Source organism: Eublepharis macularius, chromosome 2 (assembly GCF_028583425.1).
Source record: "Eublepharis macularius isolate TG4126 chromosome 2, MPM_Emac_v1.0, whole genome shotgun sequence".
Classification (NCBI taxonomy): Eukaryota; Metazoa; Chordata; class Lepidosauria; order Squamata; family Eublepharidae; genus Eublepharis; species Eublepharis macularius.
In genome coordinates, this window is record NC_072791.1 from 89,463,872 (window position 1) to 89,486,848 (window position 22,977).

Consider the following 22,977-nt stretch of genomic DNA (forward strand, 5'->3'; position numbering starts at 1 on the left):
CCAAACTTGGAGTGTGGCTAGAAGAAAGGCTGCTGAAGATTAGCTGCAAGTTTGGGCTCTATGGGTGTGAAGGAGGCGGTGCCAGGGCCCACGGAAATGACAAACCATGGACCGACAAACCAGTCTGTGAACAGGCTGTTCCGTGAAAAGTTCATGGTCCATCAAAGTTGACAGACCACAGGCCAGTAGTCCATGGAGTTTTCCCAGTTTGTGCCCACCTCTAGTTAGGAAACATTCCAAGAGAGAAACTAAGCAGAGTTACTCCAATCTAAGCCCATTAATTTTATGCTTAGGATCGCTCTGTACGTATAAGCACTGGAATCATCATACCATTAATAGCCTGAGCACTAAAGGGGAAAAAAATTCATTGACTGAGTGAGATTGTGAGATTGATTACAGCAAAGAAGGTAGGCATTAACACAGCTTGTTTGTTCCAAACACCTCTGCATTACTCTAAGGAAGGTCATAATGGAAGATGTGTGATAAGCGGAATAATACAGCAATTAACATGTTTCACACGCGTATACATCCAAGATGCACTTTCTGATTTATAGAGGAGCTAATGTTGAAATCCATTGCAAATATCTCCTGAGGTACAGATGTAGTAATAAGCATTTGGGTACTAAGGGGCATTTAATAAATGTAGAAGAATTATCTCTAAGTAGCTGAAGAACTTATTTCTATATTTAGTCTTTGCTAGATGCTTTGTTGAAACTTTAGATGTTTGTGTTTTATTTTTAATATTTATATAACTGTATGAATTGTTTTATTTTTGGGAGAAAGGCAAGTTTATAAATCTTCAAAACAAGTGATCAAAATATCCTGTTGGTCAAGATTACAGAAAGAATACGGACAGGCAGTTCCCCCTCCCTGTCCTTTGCATTTTCTCTGTGTTTTTAAATATCAGCAAACCCTTCTCTTGGGCTCACATAAAAGATATGTCCAACTCATGTCATGTGACTTGTGTGCAACTGGACTCACAATTAGACATATATCAGGGGAACTCACCTTAGAAAGTGCTTGTCCACTCATCATTGTAAAGAGTACTGTGAGAGAGGAGAAGGAGTTTCAGGTTTGCCTCCTGCCCTGTTTTCACTAGTGGAAAGTCTTTTTGCCCCTTTCTCTGACTCTATGAGTACTTCCTAGGGCACCCTTTCAGCTGATGAAAGTGGAGTGAGAGGGAAACTGGAAGTGCCTCACCCCTCGCATCAGCAAATGAGCACTGTTTAAAGTGAGTTCCCCAGATGCACAATTGACTATGTCTAATTGCACACCTATGACCTGATATGTGTTGGGCATATTGTATATTTGAGGTGTTTCACTGCTTAAGTTGTGCACAGCTTGAGTAATCACAGCAACAATGCAAAGATATAACTGTGTTTCGGTTAGTTAAAGCCAGTGTGTCCCCCTTGGGGGGGGGAGAATTCAAGCCCAGCCTCTCCGAGGAGAGTGTGCACTATGCCTTTTTAAACAAAATTATTTGTTTCTTGTCCAGTAGGTTGGAACAGTTATGAAATATTTTACAAAGAACTATCAAGAACATGTGTGACTATTCAGCCCAAATAACTGAAGGCTTTACATCCAGTCTTTCTCTGAGTTTGAGAGCACTTTTTGAACTACCCTGCCGAGGAATTTGGAAGTATGTATCACTAAAGTCTGCTTTTGTGAAAGTTTTCCCTGTGGCTAATGTAGTATATAAGTCCTCTTTCCTGGGCATAAGATATATATCCAGGTTGACTATATGGCTCACTGTGACTTTATAGTCTCCATATATCCTTATGCTGCAATCTAACTTTACCATTTGAACTATAGAGACAGCTTAGTCAGAGAACTGGATAGTTTCAATAATTCCTTTTATCTGTAAACATTCTGGTCTTTGAACTGCTTAGTGATGTATATAGAGCTGTAATTTTTTTCTTAATGCTGTAAAGAGTCAGGAAAAGAGAAAACTGTTGCACCCTATGCTGCCTTAGCACATGTAGGCCATTTTTCAACCCCCCCCCCCCATATGAACTATAACCCCTGCACCATGCCCAGAAGATGGCAACACTTCTCCAGGATCCCTAACCAAACTTGCCTGGGGAAAGTTGCTTCCTGACCCCAAAGTGGCAATTGGCATTACCCTAGGCAAGTAAGAAGGGGCCACGAGAAATAAGCACTGATGTAACCTTTCCTGCCCTCCTTCTCATGATCTGCCTAGGTTCACAGAATTTAGTTTTGTTGTTGTACATTTGTAAGAAGTTCCAGGCTATACATTTTGCCATAGTTCTGTTCAGGGCTTTTTAAAAATGGGTTTGACATCTGGCCCTAGACTAATTTTGGCAGTTGTCTCCATTTAGGGTATACCACCTCTGTTTTTTATTAACTGTATCTACTCCAATTGCATTTGACCGAATTGATTTGTCTATCATATTTTCATCTTCAAAACTATTGTGTTATGAGAGTAGACTTCATTTTGATACAAAAACAGCTACAGATATTCCAAGTGGATGTGAGAAATTGTTAACTTGAAGTGTTGCTCAGTCTCTGATGGTTTGGGGATGTAACAATTCCAGACATCTCCTCAAAGGATTTGGCAGTGGGTTTTTCAGGTGTGATCAAACCTTTAATTAAGCCATATGTCTTTGCTCCATAAATGTTCAGTAAAAAAATGCATGCTTTTTATTCTCATTATTAGCATCATTAGCAATGAAGTACTGAAAGGGCCTCTCTGCATATTGGACTCAGTCCTCCTGATCAGCATCAAGCTCCTCCATAATTCCATAGGTAGCCATTCTGTGTCCCTTAAACAGCTGCATGTCTACTTTTGTAATGTAGAGAAGCAGATGAGACTGCTGTCCATTTATTCTCATTGCCAGTGTAATGTTTAGAGACCACAGCAACATTGGAAAGGTATCATATTATTTTCAACTCAGTAATAGAGGTAGGCATGAACCGCAATACAAACCAAAAAAATGCACAAACCGGGCCAGTTTGTGATTCAGGAAAATGCAGTTTGTGGGGCTGCGTTTTCCACGAACCCCATGACTTTTTTGGCCCAGTTCGTCATGCTCATGAGTGGTTCGTGACCCCAGACAGGCTGGCACCACTAAGGGGTGTGTGAAACTGACAGCCCCATTCTCCTGCCACCAGTGAGTGGAAGGAGAAGGGGGCTGTCAGTTTCACACACTCCGCTCACTGGCAGCAGGAGAATGGGGCCGTCAGCTTCACACACCCTGCACTGGCTTCAGCCGGTTCAACCCGGCGCAGGGTGAGTGAAGCTGACAGCCCGTGTTCTTCTGACACCCTGGGTGGCAGGAGAATGGGGGCTGTCAATTTGACAGACCCCATACCAGGTTCATCCCATGGATCCAGCCCTTGCTGGGTCCTAAGGAAGTAACATCTGCAATATGGTTATAGATGAACAGACAGAGAGTTACACATCAATTTAGTAATAATGCAGTATAGCTTCAGCATATTGTGGCACAAGCAACATAATAAACAGACAACCATGGCATGGTTGTACACAGACATGACATTCAGTTTCACTCACCCCACGCTGGGTTCAGCCAATGAGTTGAAGCCAGTGCAGGGTGAATGAAGCTGACAGCTCTTTTGTCCTGCTACTTTGGGGACAGGAGAACAGAGCTGTCCACTTCACTCACCCCATGCTGGGTTCAGCCAATGGGCTGAGGGTGGCATGGGGTGAGTGAAGCTGACAGCTCCTGTTCTCCTGGATGGCGGGAGAATGAGAGCTTTCAGTTTGACAGACCCTGCACCGAGTTCAGCCCATGGGCTGAGGCCGGTGCAAGGTGAGTGAAGCTGACAGCCCCATTCTTCTGCCACTCGGAGGACAGGAGAACAGACCCAGTGCCGGGTTCAGTTTGACAGACTCCGTGCCGGGTTCAGCTCATGGGCTGCCACTCGGGAGACAGAAGAACAGGGCTGTCAGCTTCACTCACCCCGCACTAGCTTCAGGAGATGGGCTGAAGCCAGTGTGGGATGAGTGAAGCTGACAGCCCTGTTCTCTTGCCACTCGAGGAACAGGAGAACAGGGCTATCAGTTTCACTCACCCCATGCTGGGTTCGCCAATGGGCTGAAGCTGGTGCGAGGTGAGTGATGCTGACAGTCCCATTCTCCTGCCACTCGGGGGATAGGAGAACAGGTTTGTTAGTTTCACATGCCCCATGCCGGCTTCACCCAATCGGATGAAGCCACCACGGGGTGTTTTGAAACTTACAGACTTCTCTTGAGGATTCAGGGTGACAAGAGAAGGGGGCTGCCAGTTTCAAACACCCCACACCAGCTTCAGAAGCCAGCACTGGGCATTTGTATTTCACAAACTATGAACCACAAACCGATTCGTGAACTGGAAGTTTCTGGAAGTTTGTGGTTTGTGGAACAGCAACTAACTATGAATCAGGTGGTTCATTTTTTTTCAGTTCGTACCCATGTCTACTCAGTACACAAGGCCTTGGCCAGGCATCCTTCTTGGAAAACTGCCCAAGCCTATGGTCCCTGAGAAACAAGTCCCGTCTGCTTTTTAAAATGTATCTGCATCTTTATGTAATTATCAAAACCATTTATTAGCCACCTTTCAACCTTCCAAGAACTCAAGGCACCTTACAACATAAATAAGAAAACGATCAAAATATCAATAAATAAAATAACACCCTCTGGCCACTAACATTAAGGTTTATTGCAAGTATCAAAAGAAGAGTAGGCTGAGAGGGATGGCTATGTAGGGCTAATCCTACTTTTCATTCCTCTCCTGTTACCAAAATAGGCAATCTCCTAATTAGCTGAGGGAATTGGGTAAAAGGAGACAAGTGAATAGGCTAACTGGGATTTTTCACCTATGTTTATGGGGATTTTTCTTTTACACAGCTCTTGAAATAAACCAGCCAGATATTCAACTGGAAAAGTTTTTTTTAATTAAAAGATAAATGAAAGAGCAAGCATACGATTCCACACACAGAGCACATACAAGGCTAAAAAGAGGAAATCAGGGAAGAAAGGGGAGAAAGCAATTTTGGGGAAGGCTATAATTACCAGTCTCAAAGATGGAGGTCTGTGGAGGTAGCAGTGAAATGACCAGTGTTTCACGGAGAAGAGGCCCAACCTAATTTGGGAGCATTTTCAAATAGCAAATGGGATTGGAGCATTCAGCATTAAAACTGTAGAAAAGTATAGTTATATTTGATGGATAGGTAAAACTTGAAAATCACAAATAATCTTCTATTGATGTAAAAGTTTGTTTATTTTACAGTAAGCTTGCAAGCAGACAGAACAGTGGTTTAAAGAGCTGGCTCAAACAAATAATACTACCTTGCAAATACAGAGCTGCCAGTTCAGAAATGGGATTGAGTAAGGGGAAGTGTGTTGTCACCTATGTGTTATGTCAGTCTGAGTTCTGGCTAAATAACACACACAACACCTTTTTGGGTTGGAAAATGGCCACAACTTTCTTGATTACAGCTGGATGGAGCACTCTGTTGGCATTGGAGGGCCTGCCTGCTGCCCGATGCATATCCTGCCAGCTCCATGCTGGGTGGCCATTGCCTCCCGATCCATCGGGGTGAGCAGTTCGAATGCCCCACTCACCTTATTGGGATCTGGCACAGTGCCTCACACCCATAAAGTTGTGACAGTCCTCCCTGCAGTCCATTGTAGCGGAAGGTGTAAAGGGAATGTGCTGCTCCTACCGAGGCTCCTGAAGGAATGGCGCTGACCATGTGGCTGGACCGGAGGAGGGATAGGCGCTTCTCCCCTTCTTGGCTGGCCATGCCTCCACTGCTTCCTGCACAATGGTGCCAACACAGCCCGTCAGTGATTCAGCGAGCTTCCCTTTTCCCAGAAAGTAGATTTTCTGAGTGTATATGTACTCAAGTGAATTTCCTGATTTCAAAAAGTCATCACCAACTGTGTAGACAGTCACTTTAGATGCTTACAAATAGGAAAAAGAGGTTCTGTTTCCAATAGTCTTCTTTTAAAACAAAATGCTCTAGAAATGTATGTTTAAATGGTATAATCAACTTTTTAAAATTCTGAATCTGGTTTATTTGTGGTTTAGCAGGATGAACTGCAGTACATAAAAATGTCAGCTTTCATTTTGCATTCAATCCACTTATAGCAAGAATATATCGGCAGTAAGAAAACATTATTTGTCTGTTCTTATCAATGTGCATTCAAATCTCATTCTTGTTCACTAAGAAAGAAAATCCTCTGTGATTCTAAGGGATCTATTGGAGTTTATATTTAAACCTCTTACTTCATATGATCAAATTAGAGTTCCAACACAGTTGGTTGTGCTATGCCAAGGAGCTCAGAAAAGAAAGACACTAAATAAGCTATAAAGTTCCCTTTGATTGCCATCTAAACCATTAGTTTTCAAATCATGGTTTATGTCCAAAGAGATCTACTCACAGGTTGTATCTCACATAGCAGGACTTCCCCACTTTCTCCTCAAGGACAGCTACCGAGAATCCCCTTCCATTTTGTTCCTGGGAATCACTAAACCCTCAGGTACAAGATAAGAGCCTGTTGAAATTGCTTCTCCATCTTCTGAAGATGGATGTGACTTTAAATCTTTGAAATTGAATGATTGGACACAAGCCTATTAAGATCTTCACACTTATTCAGAAGCTTCTCTGGGGTTCCTCAGTAAACAAATTGGAAATAATAGGCAAGCTTACCTAGTCTTCCTCAGCAACATACATCAGCAGAAGATATTTGATTATGTTCTTGGTTGCATTTTCAGTTTGTTGGATCAACAATGATCTTCAAGCAACCTGGCAACATCCTATATAACATGACAACTGTGATCCACAAAGTCATAATTAGAGGATCGTCAAAATATTAACTGATATGGAAAGGTAAACAATAAAAGAGATGGTTCTAAACTATTGCATAATGATGACTCCTCTTATGCTCCTCAGGTTTGAGAAATGCTGATTATTTTCCCCCTTTTATCAACAACAACTGGGAATTATTTGTGGGGAGGGGTGTTTCTGATTAAAGACATATTAATTTTATTCTAGATTTACCAGCACAGAGAAGGTGGTCCTGAGCACTTCTGGGATTTGAATGTAGCTTCTTGCATTAATATCTTAAAATACAGATTCCAAACTATCATGGGGATTTACCACTGGGTCATGAGAATGTTGAGGATGGGAGGCCAGGGAGTTTTTTTTAAAAAAATGCCACTCATCAGTGCCACTCTTTGAGCTAAACTATAAGAGATGAATTACACGAGGACATTCATGTGAAGGAAGTTGTAATGTTAGCCAGGAAGCTGAGTTTTAAAAGACAGATCAGAAGGCTTTGTCATTTTCCCCTCTCTACAGAGACAGCAAAGATTGCTCCTCAGAGGGTTTATTTTCTCTTTGCCTCCCAAAGCCTCTGTCAGTTTCACCTCCCCTTCTAGGAGGTGAAGAGGAAATAAACAAGCCCTCTGAGGAGTGCATCTCTGTTGAGAGGGGAAATTGACAGAGCCTTCTGAGCTGTCTTTTAAAACTCGGCTTCCCGGCTAACATTGTGACTCCCTTCAAGTGAGCAACTTCATGTAATTTGTCTCTTGTAGTTTAGCTCTTATTCTTCTTGGATTAAATTTTTTGTGAAGCCTCTGCTATTTCAGCCATAAAAATACTGTTTCTAAAGCACAATCACCACAAATCAGTGAAGTATAGAAGAGATATTCTAGCTTTGTATATCTTCGTGTGCATTAATGTTAATAATAAAATGTGCTGTAAGGTAGAATGGAATTTTATTTTTGGCAACATTTATTATGCTAAAACTAATCTGATTTCTCAGCTGAAAAGAACATTTTGTTTTATATATTAATTATAAATAATACCAGCACAAAATACAAGAAATCATGTTTCTTAATGAAGAAACTCTCCAACATACATTAGTATAGATTTGTTATTGTTTTACTGTGTCTTTTTTAAAAAATAAATAAATAAATAAGATTGGGAAAACAGCACATCACTAGAGCACTATCTGTTCTCTTTTTTCTTTAGGCTTTTTGCCAGTGATGTTTTATGTTTATTCATAATGATATGTTCATTTACTAGAACAGGAATCTAATTTATTTCACATCAGTTTTGTTCACATCTTTGCACATAATTTTAGGGCTGCCAAACTAGACTTTTTAAAACTTTCAGTTGCAGTTCAGTAGGGCTCCAAATCAGATAAGGGCCCAGATATGGTGGGTGGGATGTTTAAACATTATCCTGTGACATTGTCTTGTAGGGTTATGACAGGGGCAGAGGGTAGATTTTCTTTTTCCAAAAAAATATTTTTTAGACATAGCAATTGGTTCCTCTTATTTTATTTTCCTCTTTCAAAAGGCAATTATCCTTTATTCCCCATTAATTTATCTTTGAGGGTTTTTTTTTACCATGTGATTGTGTAATTTCTGTTTATGGTGGGGGAGGGGGCAGGATTGCAACCTGTGTTTTGACCTTACTCTCCCCTGCCAATTGGTACAATGGGGAGAAGTTTTCCCAGATGTCTTCTGTTATCTGCATGGGTGGTCTCCACCAAGTTTTACTCACTGATTCTTATGCTTAATATTTGTTGTGAGTTATGACTAATAGGCATGTGGTGGTTGAGAAACCCACCTGTGCAGTGGAATTACTTCAAGCCAACCACAGACAAATGAGATTTTTCTTTTCCTGTGTGAGGCAACACACTAACCATTCATTTACAATGTTGTGTGGTGAATGATCATTTCCTCTAATGATCACTCATTAACTGACCAAGAAAATTAGAAGTTCATTTTTCAAGGTATTGGGTGAAAACTTTGCATCATCAACAAGCCATCACTCTGTGTTGCTTTTAAACTTCGTAATTAAAATTAACTATCCTTTTCAGAAAAGATAACAATAATAATGATTACAACAACAACATGCTTATATACTACTCTTCTAGACAGATTAGTGCCCACTCAGAGTGGTGAACAAAGTCAATGTTATAATTATCCACACAACACAACTAGGGAGCTGGAGCTGAGAGCAGTGGCTTACCCAAGGCCACCTGCTGAGCTCATGGCAATAGAGGGATTCAAACCAACAGAGTGCTGCCTCACAGCCTCACTTAACCACTATGCTACATCAGCTCATTTGATAATCATACTGTATTCTAATTGTGGTACATTTAGGGGTAATAGGTATAGCTAGCTTATTGATTCATACCCTCAAATTTGATATGAAGTACCCCTGAGCATACAATGATACTTCTCCAACTGAATATACCTAGAAAAATCATTGTAGTAGATTACAGTCCTGTTCAATTATAAAGATGGTCTGAATGGACTGTTCCATTCTGCTACAGTTCTAATCCCTCCAAGCATGCTGTGCCACAAGATGGAAGCCACCACAGAAAGTGTGCTTGAACAAATCAATCTTACTCATTTGTAGGGGGGCATCTTCAGAAGACTTCACTTTGGTTAGTGACTTGGTCTGGGCAGAACATAACAGGAGATTGTATCACAATTTTTTTGTATTTGCATTATCATACTGCTTTTCTGTGACTGCCTGTTTCGTTCCCCATCTACAGTCTGTCCAAAGCACTGGAGTGGAGGTGGGGGTGGAATCAGCTTGCAAAACAGGTGCCTGAAGAGTATCAATCCTGCTCTGATTTGGGGAGATTGGGGGCAACATATCTCTGCACTTTTCCAGCCTTGTCCACTTCTGATATTTTTAACAGCAATATGATTGCCACCAACTGTTGAATGTTCTCAACTCTGCAGCTGTATAAACAGCACATATACTCAAAACCCAAGCAAGTGAGCAGATTGTATGAGCCAATGAGGGCTTCTTGGCCAGCTGTCATGCTTAAAGTATAGACGCAAAACTACTCACAGATGTAAGAAACTTAACATACAGGTTTATAACAATCATTAATGTGGTCACATGAGGTGTTCAACTTGAAAGGAAAGGGTGTTGCAAACAAAGCAAGTTCAATTTTGAGCAACTAATTATGAAAGTCAAACCATGAAGAAGATTTCTTATGATTATTTGGGGGGCCCTGAAATGGCACAAAACCATTGTGGACAATCCCATATCAGCAGAAAAGAATATTTGAGGCATCAGCCCAGAAACTTAGGCTGTTTCCACATGAAAGTTTTGTTCTGGTTTAATGTCTAAATAAGAGCAGTTTTTAATATATGTGGGAGTATCTCCTCCTCTATGAATCCACTGACTAGCTCAGTGCACATTTGTGTGACCCTCTTGCAGCATTCATACCATCAGTTTTTTAATCACATTTTTTCCCTTTACCCTATTTGCAGTGCAATCTTTGCACACTTTGAAACTTCAGTGGACTTAGAAGGAAGTAACTTTGCTTAAGAGTGCAACTCTTACAGTCTAGGTAAAATTACAGATGTTGAAATTCCTTATCTAGTGAAATAATATGAAAGTGCCACTTATCACGGTACATCAGACTGAGGTAAAACTGGTCTTGTTAATGTGTTGTCCCTTACATTAAAATTACTTGATTACTTACAGTAGAATTTATTGAGAAATAAAAATTTGTTCTGTTGCCAGCATGATAATTCTTGTGAGAGCTACAGTTCTCAAAATTATTCATGAGTTCTTCAACAAACCTAATATATTTGGCTGAATCCAGCAAATATTCATCACAATCAATTCCTGTGGTAATAAATGGAACTTAAGTTATTTAAATGAGATTTAAATATCTTTTGTTGAGTTGTACCCTTTCTTTATAGACATAATGGAAAAGCCTTTGTGAATAGGAAAATACCTTTGGATCCAGTCCTAAGGCTGAATCCAACTCATTGTGTTATAGATACGTGGGGTTATTTGATATAAACCAGCATATTTATTGTCTTTTGCTTGCAATTAGAATAAGTAAAGAGGCTCCTCATAAAACATAAAAACATTCACCATACAGATTGAGGATGGGGAGTAGAATTTTTTTAAAATTCTCCCCTCATTTAATTTTTTTTGGGGGGGGGGGGGAGTACAAGTATTCCTGTCTTTTGATAGTATGCCAGAAATAGAGGGAATTTGGGAGTTCTTTTGAATGGGTCAAAGCAAAATGTTCTCTGATTTTTCTTCTTTTCCATCCTACTCATTAAACCATTTTCATTTGGATGAGAAAGATGATGAGCACTTTGTGAAGTGTATAAAGCCAGAAGGGAATTTATCTAGATTTGGCTGATGTGACTCAGCTAAATTGTATGTGCTTTGAAACTACTTAGCTTAACTTTAATATGCACTACACATTCTCTGTGCTTAGGGAGTGAATTAAGCCCTTCATGTGGAAATACTGGTGGCCTAGATATTGTTATTAGCTGGCTCATGCTGCTCTATTTGTGTCCATAAAAATATAGTCTGTCTACGACCAAATTGGACTCTAACTTGCAGGTAGAATATCAGCATTGGAAATAATGAAAATACAGCCTCTGTATCTTAAGACTGTGCAGCTTACCATGTTGTAATAAAACTTTTTTTTTTTACTTCAGCAGCAGAAAGCTTGGAGAGAAAAGTTTATGGTGCTGTAAAGAGAAATGACCTGCTTCAAGGAAAGGAATGAAAGTTCACTTAATCACCGTGTGTCTCATGCCAACATAATCTTGCTGAAGTATAATTAGAAGCCAAGGTGTTATATAATCCACATAACTCCATCAAGATTAAAAGAGCATGAAGAGAGTCGATAATGTCCAAATCCTACTAAGTGCTAAAGTCACTGAATCTGCATGGCATTGCTGTGAAAATACACATACGCATTTAACATCAGAATTCATTAACCAACACTTGTAGATCATAAATTTTGCCACAGTTAATTGTTAGGCAATGAAGACATCCATGCACTTGGATTGGTTCAATATAAAAATTGAGATGCCAGGAAAATGGATTAGTCATAGGTTGGTATTAATACAACAAGCAAGATATTTTTTATTTACTGAAAATATTTCCATGACACCTTGCTAACAAGCTCAAGGTGGCTAATGACAAAAGTTAAAAACAATCACTACAATTCAGAATAGATTTCTCTCAATAATCAAAATCCACTCAATAATTAAATAACTAAAACGATAGAAACATTCATGCTCACCTAACTTGCAATTTATAATTTTGTCAAGCAACAAGTCCAGAGCCACTGACAGAACACCCTCTGGAATAGCCAGGTTTTACAGGCTTTTCTAAAAGCCAAAATGATGGGAATGTGGCATGTGGCCTCATAGAAGCCTATTCCATGATGTGTGGGGGGGAGGGAGGAGAAGCCACAGAATTCTGGCCAATGCTAGACATACAAGGTGTGATAAATGAATGGCCAAAAGAGAATTGCTGGGCTGATCTCAGCATGCACCCTGGCCTATACCAGGAGATGCAGTCCCTCAGATATATGCACACCAAACCATTAGAACCTTTAAAGGTAATAATCCACACACCTTGAATTAACTCAGGAGCAAACTGAAAATCAGTGCAATGGCTTCCAAAATGACCCTATAGGCTCAAATTGGACTAAAGCCATAAACAAACAGGCAGCTTCATTCCTTACCAGCTGAAGCTTCTGAGTTACCTTCAAGCAGCAATAGTAGATTCTTAGAATTTTGTTAGCATAGATCAGTGTGGTTCAATTAGCTGAGTCTAAAAGGGAGGACAATTTTTCAACCAAGTGCTGCAGTAGCAATAAATAAGTTTTTTTTTAAAAAAAAAAACATTTTCCCCATGGCTCGAACTGAAGATTTATTAAGACCCAGAGACTCTTTATTCGCTCAGACAAATATAATTTCAAAACATCTAAACTAGTTATATTGACCAGTCTTGCCTCTATCTTTTCTGGATTCCAGATTTTCCCACTTGACCACTGAATCCAGACTATAATCTGAGTCAAAGACAGCCACATTTTGGATGCTATCAGATGACCAAATAGAACCGTTTAGTATACCACAATTAAGAGAACAGACAACTACATCTGTGATAGAAACTCTCAGCATCACATCAGATTTTTTTTTTTGAAAAATCCAAGTACCATATATTTCTTTAAAATCTTTCTATCCCACCTTATCCTCTTGGACTCAAGGTGGTAAAAATTCAGCAATCAAGTTCTGAGATGTTAAATTATAGTCGTCCAAGTAACAAGAGACAAAATGCGGCACTTACCCAGCAGCTGCACCTAGATGCAGCTTAGCTGGGTGCCGGAATTTGCCCCCACGGATAGAGGAGGGACAGACTTCTCTTCCCAGTCATCCGGGTCTTCCGCTGGGGGTGGGGACAACGGCCTTAGTAGGCATCCCCGCCCTCCAGCTTCAGTCTCTCTGCGCGATCGGCTGAGACGGAGCTGCATTTTTGTGCTCGCTCAGCCATCCATGGAGGGCGAAGGGAGGCAGCGGCGGAAAGCTCCCTGTGTGAAGGGAGGCATCGGCTCCTGCTTTGGGCGTACCTGGTCGGCTTTGTGCCTGCAGTCATTGGCTGCGTGGTGGAGCGGTTCCTCGGCGGGAAGCCGAGCATCGGCAGTGTGCGCCTCGCAACACGCGCTGTGCCGGGCGCTCGGCGGAGAAGGAGCAGACGTGTCTCTGCCGAGTGGTTTGTGCTGCAGCCTGCGGCTTCTTTGGAGGTTTTTTGCCTGATTTGGGTGGCGGTTCAAGCTTTTGCAGTGGGCCACCTGCCTTTAACTATCTCTTACTTGTCAGGGGGAGTGAGGATTCAAGGTGCTGGGTGTGGCTCTCGCTCCCTGGGATTAGGCTGCCCTTTTGGGGGTATTCTGTGGGTGTGGGGGCGGCAACTGCGTGGGCCTTACTTGTTTGTTGGGTGGGTGGTGTAGCCGTTTTTTCTGCCAGGCGCCATTTTGATTCACCATTTTGGGTTTGGTGGCCACCATTTTGATTGCTGTACTTACCTGTTTGCAGTAGCAATTTGAAGCTGTGCCCTTAGAGTATTTTTGGGCCTACCTACTTGGCCATAGTTTTCCCTCCAGTATAATTTGGGGACTTTTTCTGAGGGGCGTTTGCGGTTGGCATCTACAGAATGGCACCCAAAAAGGGTAAGGGCCCGAGCAAGGGCAAACAGCCAGCAAAAAAGCAGCCCCTAAAGAGGGCACCACAAGCAATTTCATCCTCAGAGGATGAGGGGGACGGAAGTTTTCATTTTGAGATTTTACATCATCTGGAGGCCCTGGAGAAGGCCGGGGGGGGGGGTGCCATGGGTAGTGCCGGTTCTCAAAAGCGCGACAGGCCTGTTAGGGTCGCTTCCAAGGTTGCTTTTAGATCAGAAATATTAAAGCGTATCTCTGCTCTTGAGTCTGCAGTTGGCGCTGAGGGAGCCGGGCCCAGTCAGGAGGGCGATGCTGAGTCTGCTGGTGATGACCCTGTCCAGGATGCGGAGCTGAGCGGGCAAAGTGAAGGAGATCAAGTGACTGTGGCTGTGCAGCCTGGAAGTGTGGAGGGTAAGTCATCCCTGCCAATGCAGGCTTGCACGTGGCCATGGGGACCCTGGAGTCAGACTGCTGCCTCCGGGTCCTCAGGTCTCACACCTCCTTCACATGCAGCCAATGCTTCTTCTTTCCACACATCGGGCCACCTTGGGTGGCCTGCTCAGACTTATGGCAGTGTCAACAACCAAGCAGGGGTTAGTAATCCCCAATTCACTTGGGGGGTTGCTGAGGGCCAGTATCCAGTGGCCCAGGCTGCCATTGGGCAATTTCCACCTTGTCCACCTTGGGGGTTTTCGCCTTACAGCATGTCTCCTTATGGAATGGTGCCATACCGTGCTCTGCCTTTTGGCGACACGGCACTTCCTCTTGGTGATCATCTTACTCAGGCCACCAGGGATAAGATAGTTAGAGGGGAGTATGTTGATGTCTTCAGCCTTCTCTTCAGGGAACTGGAGAAGAAGGACAAGGAAGACATGGACGATCATGATAAGGAAAAAAATAAGAGGAGGAAAGTGGACCTCAACTGGCACAATTGGCTGCCGGGATTCTTAATTTATGCTGGAGTGCTTGGAAGGGCTCAGCCTTTGCGGGCGGTCACACTTTTTCTTTATCTTAACATAATTTACCAGGGGTATACTGACTTCGTTGGTGCTGATTGGCTGCAGTACTGAAGAGTTCAGAATGCGTGCTGCGCTTCACCCTCAGCTGCCATTGGATCAGATTCACCAGCAGCTTTGGCTGCAAGTCATGTCCCCGGCAAAGCCAAACTCTGGTGATAGGGCTGACAGCGGCCATTTGATTCATCACCCTCAGGCGACGTCTGTGACCCGCTCCCAGGCGGGGCAGCTGGTTCAACCCCGGCTGCTCTGTTGGGACTTTACATCTAAGGGAGTGTGTAATCGTAAGTTATGCAAGTATAAGCATGAATGTCCCTCTTGCTTGGGACCTCACCCCTATACTGCCTGCCCCAGAATTAGATCAGGGGGTGGAGGGAGAAGTTCTGGGGGCAGTGGGCCCCAGCATTCAACTGGAAAAGGGCCCCAGCCCGGTAAGAGTGAGAGTTCTTGAGAGATTGTTGAAAGTTTATCCTAGGCGCCAGGATGCCTTGTATTTGTTGGACGGTTTTCGGTTTGGTTTTAGGATACCGTTTCAAGGAGTGAGGACCCCTTTCATGTCCGACAACCTGTGTTCTGTTGTTGGCATGGAAGGGATTATTTGGGAAAAAATTAGGAAGGAATGTGGTGAGGGCAGGGTCCTTTGCCCCTTCCCTGAGCCCCCTGTTCCACGCCTTAGGGTGTCCCCCCTTGGGGTTGTTCCTAAGAAAGCCGCCGGTGAATATCGCTTGATTCACCATTTGTCTTTCCCCAAGGGATCTTCGGTGAATGACTTTATTCCTGGGGAACTTTGTTCAGTGTGTTATACTTCTTTTGACCAAGCGGTCAAAGTGGTACGCAGGTGTGGGGTGGGAGCTGAGATGGCGAAATGCGACATTAAGTCGGCATTCCGCCTCCTCCCCGTGCACCCGGATGACTTTGAACTTTTGGGGTTCTGCTTTGATGGGGGTTATTACATGGACCGTGCCCTGCCCATGGGTTGTTCAATCTCATGCTCAGCATTTGAGCGTTTCAGCTCTTTTTTAGAGTGGGAATTACGTCACCGTATGCGATATCGTGGTACGACGCATTACCTTGACTATTTTTTGTTCGTGGGGCCGGCGGGCACAGCTCAGTGTGTCAGGCTGTTAGCGGGTTTTCAGTCCCTTGCGCTTGAGCTCGGCGTTCCTTTGGCAGGGGAGAAAACTGAGGGCCCTGCCCAGGTTTTAACGTTCTTGGGCACTGAGCTTGACTCAGTTCGTCAGACCTTTTGCTTACCACCCGATAAGGTTGATAAACTCAAAAAGTGCCTGGCTGAGATTAAGGGCAAAAAGCGGGTCTCTCTGCTGGAATTGCAGCAGCTGGTAGGTCACCTGAACTTCACGTGCAAGGCTGTTGCTCTGGGCCGCCCCTTCTTGCACAGGTTATGTGATGCTATGGTGTTGCTTCGTGCTCCCCATCATCAGCTGCAGCTTAATAAGGGCATGCAAGCTGATATTGAGACCTGGCATGAGTTTCTTGGGTCGTTCAACGGGGTCACTTTTTGGAGGGAGGACCTGTTAATGGGGGATGGCTTGCAGGTTTCCTCTGATGCAGTGGGGACCATTGGTTTTGGAGTCTACTTTCGGGGCCACTGGTGTGCTGACCAATGGCCACGTGAATGGAAGGATATGGGATTAGGCAAGGACCTTACGTTCCTTGAGTTTTTTCCTATCTTGGTAGCAGTTTATGTCTGGGGTCAGGAATTGTCCAACCATGTGGTGCACTTTTGGTGCGACAACATGGCAGTAGTCCAAGTGGTTAATTCTCTCACCTCTAAATCAGTTCGGGTGATGCAGCTGGAGAGGGTGTTCACTTTGAAGTGCCTTCAGCTGAACATTTTGTTTAGGGCCAGACATGTCCCTGGCATTGACAATGGATTGGCGGATGCTTTGTCTCGCCAATAGATGGACCGCTTCTGGCAGCTAGCCCCCAGTGCAGACAAGTATCCTTCCAGGATGCCTCCAGAGCTGTGGCAACTTGGGAATCTGAAGTGAGCAGAGCTATTCTGTTGGCTATCTCCCCCAGCACTCAAAAGGTGTACGAACGTGGGGTAGGACAGCTCTGTGAATTTCATGTTCGTGCTGGGTTGCACCAGCTGTGGCCCATCCCTATTGAGCACTTGTTGCAATTTTGTGTAGCTCAACAGGAGCATGGAATGGCAGTCAATTCTATCAGAGGGCAGATCGCAGCTTTAGTTTTTGTTAGTAAGGCACGGGGATTAACTGTGTTTACTGGTGACTTCAGGCTGCATAAAATGCTCGAAGGCTGGGCTATGGAGTCTTCAGCCTTTAGAGACCCTAGGCAGCCAATTTCCCCTGCAATTCTTAAGGGATTGCGTTCAATATGGGGATCAGTTTGCAGCTCTGATTTTGAAATTAGGCTTTTTCATGCAGCTGCGCTGACTGTGTTTTTTGGGGCCCTTCGAGTTAGTGAGTTGGTTGTCCAATCACAAGGTGATGATTCTGGCTGGGCTTTGCGGTGGCAGGATGTGAGGTTTCTCGATGAGAAGGTGTCCATCCTGATTAGGCGGTCCAAGACCGATCAGAAGCGGAGGGGATCTGAACTTCTTTTGGGCCCCTGTTCGGAAAAGGGTTTGTGCCCCGTTAAGGCCCTCTGCTGTTATGTTGCTGTTAGGGGCAATGGTCTTGGGGCGTTCTTCCGTCATGGTGATTTATCCCTGCTGACACGCTATCAATTTTGGACGGTAACTTGTAAAGCCTTGCAGTGCTTAGGCTTGTCAGGGGTCAAGTTTGGCACCCATTCTTTTCGAATTGGGGCTGCCTCTACTGCAACGGTCATGGGGTATCCCAGCGATGCTATTCAGAAGGTGGGCAGATGGTGGTCTTCTGCCTACCCATCTTATGTTCGGCCCTTACCGGTTTGGGAATTTTCTACTGATTAATTTTTTCCTTAGGTGTGGCGGGTCACTCTGAGAGGAAGAGGATCCTCATTGCAGGACACAGTATGGTGTTCTGGGCAGCCGTCCAAGCCAGGAAGTCCCCAGTTGGATCTCAACTGGGGCTGAGCGACAGTGCCATTATCGAATGGTGTGGCCGGCGGGGGCTTCGGTGGTCAGGCTTACTGCCTTTCTTGTTTAGGGGTCGGAAGGGTCCTCTCCCGCACATTGTTGTCATCCATTTGGGTGGCAATGATCTTGTTTTGATGAAGGGCAGGGCCCTATCTTTGCAAGTGATTGCCCATCTTAGGGTGATCAAAGCACGTTGGCCGAATACATATATATTTTGGTCGGCAATGCTCCCTCGAAGGGTCTGGAGGGAGACGCTTGAGCCTAGAGGCATGACACGGGCTTTGCGCATGGCCAATCGAGCTGTACAGAAGGCTTTAGCTAGGGGGTTAGGAATATTTCTCCCTCATCCTAGGATTAAGGCTGCTTCTGCCAACCTTTACAGGATTGATGGGGTTCACCTGTCTGCGGCAGGCAATGACATCTTTTTAGATGACCTGCGACAAGGCCTCAGGTTGGCACTATGCCACCTGTGGGGCGCGGGGGCCTAAGCAGAGGCTTGGCCCTTTTGCAGTGGCAGGAGATAGTTGGGGAGTAGGGAGCGGGCCAGTGAGCACCCCTTTGGCAATTCCCCATAGGTGGGGAAAGGGGTCTGTCAGGAAGGAGGGTATGCTTCATGGCTACCACCACCTGTCTAGACCGCCTCCAGGGAACCCCGGGTGCAAGTCCTTCCCTCACGCTGTATGGCTGAGGCTTTAGGAGCTTGATTGAAGGGAACCCTTTGCCTGGCTGGCCGGGTCCAGGCCATTCTTGGAATGGCTCAAGCCCGGGGCAGTGGGGCTCGCCCTGGCAGGTCAAGGCAGAGGTCCTGGTTGGACCCTGTGGCTTGACCTGTACTGCAAGTTGGCCTTGCTGCAGTTTAAAGTTGTTGTTCATTTAATAAAGCGGCCTTTAGTTCCAAATATTGTGTCTGTCTCTTTCTTCTGACTGTGGGGGGCAAATGAAAAATTACAAATTTAAAAACACTGAAGATTTAAAACATACAAGAATTAGCATAAACAGAACCAACAAACTCAGAACCAGATCTACTGAACAATTCAACCTGTCCATCAAACATTTACTGGAAGAAGACTGCCTTATATGCCTTCCTACACATAGCAAGTGAAGCCGCCCTCCTTAGGCATTCTGGCAGGCTGTTTCAAAGGAAAACCTTGGGAAAAGCCCATGATCTGTAGCTCCTAAGGAAAGGCACCTTTAGAAGGTGTTTGCCTGCAGAATCTAATTGGTACAGAGGGATATACTTGGATATGTAGTTTGATAATAAGGTTGACACTTGATTCTGGCAGAAGACCTGCCAGAGGAGGAAATGGGCGGACATGTCATTGATTAACATCTGGACATCAATTCTGTTTTGGAGCAGAAAGTGACATCCTGATGCTCTAGAAATTTCAAAAATCTCTATGACTGAAAAATATAGGGATTTCAGAAATTCATGTAGTGTTGTAACATCTACTCTGCTCTGGTTAGACCTCACCTAGAGTATTGTGTTCAGTTTTGTGCACCACAATTTAAGAAGGATGTAGACTAGCAGCAATGTGTCCAGAGGAGGGCAATGAAGATGGTGAGGGGTCTGGAGACCAAGTCCTATGAGGAAAGGTTGAAGGAGTGCAGTATGTTTAGGGTAGAGAGAAGATGACAGAGAGGTGATACAATACCCATCTTCAAGTACTTGAAGGCTGTCATTTAAAGGATGGTGTGGAGTTGTTTTCTGTTGCCTCAGAAGGTCAGATCAGAACCAATGGGTTGAAATTAAATCAAAAGAGTTTTCAGCTAAACATTAAGAACTTTCTGACAGTCAGAACGGTCCCTCAGTGAAACAGGCTTCTTCCGGATGTGGTGAGCTCTCCTTCTTTGCAGGTTTTTAAGCAGGGACTAGATGGCCATCTCACAGCAATGCTTATTCTGTGAACCTAGGCAGATCATGAGAAGGAGGGCAGGAAGGGTTACATCAGTTCTCGTGGCCTCTTCTTATGTGCCCAGGGTAATGCTGATTGCCACTTTGAGTCAGGAAGCAGTTTTCTCCAGGCCAGTTTGGCTAGGGATCCTTGAGGTGTTTTTTTTTCATTTTCTGGACATGGAACAGGGGTCACTGAGTGTCTGTGAATGTAGAGGGGAGAGGTAGTTGTGAATTTCCTGCATTGTACAGGCAGTTGGACTAGATGACTTTGGAGGTACCTTCCAACTCTATGATTCTATGATTCTATGTGGAGTGTTCTCAGGGGTTAAATGCTCTCTGGCATCATATCTCCCCCTCCACACACACACTGAATGCCCTGGGGTGGGGCAAGCACCTTTTTTTTACTAATGAGAGGAGAAGGTCGTTCCATAGCATATAGTTGTAGGACGTTCTGTAGATAATCTGGGCCAGGATGTTCTAATTTCCTTAGTTTTGGCACTGCAGATTCTATAATCAGCTTGAAGCTGATGGCCAATCTGGAAATTCCTAACTTTATTTTCTGATATGTTATGTCTGCCGCATACTGACAAACACACACACCATGTTGTTATTATAACTAACAAAACATGAATATTATTCTTAAAAAAAATACCGTTCTAACTACCGTTCCACATTTGCAATGTGGTTATGTGATAGCCTTATCATGCAGGGCTTACTGATGGTTCAAAAAACATTCCAGTAGTGATAGAAATCAAAAGCAGTCTGCGTTCTGGTAGTACCAAGTTATAGGTAGGTGTAAAATTGCCAGGGTTACATACTTGCCTATAAATCTACACAATATCTGGCATATTTGATATACATTGTTCAGATTGTTTTGGACTTGCAGCTTTTGCCTTTGCTTTTCATGGAATTTTGATTTTAGACTCCATTTTTCTAGCATAGGTTATTTTGTGGTTGTTAGAGAATATGCAATGTGAAAAGCTGGATTCAGTGTGAGTTCAAAATTCAGTACCTTGCAAGTCTCAACAGATGTATAAATCTTAGCCAAAAGATTTTGCACAATTTACTGCACAAAGAACCTAAAATGGCTAAACTTCACCTCTTACATTTTGCATGAACAAATATGAACTTTAAAAAGTCTAAGGGCAAAAAACCTGCCAGTCACAGGATAAACGTTTAAAGCTCTTTTTATTATTTTGCAGCTGGTGCCCTTTGCTGAAGGATATTTCCTGTGCTGCAAACTCAGAATAAAAACATTTCATTTTAAGAATGCAATTAGAAACACATCTGTTGTTCAAGGACCTTTATATTAAAAGTAGGTCCACACAAAGATTTAAATATCCATTTTTCAGTATGCAAGGGAGCTATCCATGTACACAGTACATGCAAAATCAGTTTTGTCCTTAGTAAGGTACTCTGGCAAGCATAAAGGTAGGTTCAATCCAAATACATTCAAACCACAGAAAAGCTTCTGTGGATAAGAAATAGCAATGGCTCCATAGGTTTATTTTCTCAAAGATAAATTTATCTTATTTGCTTTGAAGTTTCAAACATAGTTATCAGTGAAAATAGTATATACCAATCCTTCATATTTACAAATAATTGACTCAGCTTTTTATTATACATTCTAGCTGTGGCACCACACACAGGATGCAATATAGTGTTTAGAGATGTTTATGGAAAACCATTGACTTAATTATAACTTAAGGATGCCTAGTCAGAGACCAGCATATGCATCTTTTTATAAACTGATATTAATAAAGAAGGAAAAACCTGTCAATTTTTGTTTCCTCTGGGGTTAATTAATTTTTAGAACTGTTTCACCCCTACTCCCCTCATTTCCCAAATTTGGAAGACCCTGCTTTTTTAAAAAAATAATGTGTTGGGTAGCTCTGGCAACCCAAGGCTGGCCTTAGGTTCAGGGACTTTAAATAGCTCATAAAAATCTATTGAGGATATTTGTTAGTTTTTGCAGCAAAGTTGCACTGTCAGGAAAGTGTAGAATCACATGTGGTAAAACATTCTTCAAGCCAGTATATTGCAACAGATAAAACGAACTTTTATTGAAGGTGATTTGCATGCATTCCATTCTTGTAGTACTAGAAGAAAAACATAGAAACATAATCCAAATAACACTATTCCCTATTAACAACTGGACAGCCAATTCTCCTGCATATGAGTGAGAGTATCGATATGTCTCTTACAAGCTTGCATAGGAGAGATTTGCAAAAATTTCTTGCTTCTGCAAGACCAGCAGGACAGAGAGAAGAAAGGGCACAGAGAGAGGAGGAGATAGAAGCTTCTAGCTCAAGCAAAGAGAATCATCATTTGTTCTTAATGTAAAGAGGAAATTAGCATCCCTCCCACAGTGTCCAGGCACACAGAATGGCTTCTATTCCAACAAAATCTTTGTTGATTGGTTGGATGATATGAAGCTGGCCAGCCTCCCCAAATAGGCAGATGCCTTCTTTTAAAAATCAGGGGTGGAACAATACAAAAAAATTGATCCCCATCCACAGATAGGGAACTGATGGTTTCTCATGGAAGTGTATAGTAACAGCTAAGTGTGTCATTTTAGAAGAGATAATGTTGGTGGCAATGACCAACACCATTTATTTATATACATTTGAATTCCAAGAAATGTGATACCTGAAGCACATCTATCCTTCCCAGTTAAACTATCATTGTACACTGCAAAAGTGACTGCCCATCAATATCCTACAAAATAAAAACTCAGTGACAGCTTTAACTGCTGATTAAAAATCAAGATCAAGTTGTTCAGGTAAAATCCGTGGACGCCTAACTGAGGAATAAGGTTTACCTCACATTTTGTTAGAGAAGTGCAAGGCTGTACCAAAATAGTGATATACAAACAAAAGACCATATTGTCCGAGGAGACCTAATCACCAATATCAATTTCTCAATGTTAAATTTTTAATAATGAAAGTGCAAGTGCAGTTTGTGAAAAAAATATTGTTATAAATGATCAGTAACTCTCTACTCCATAATTTTGCTGGAACAATATTACAGTAAT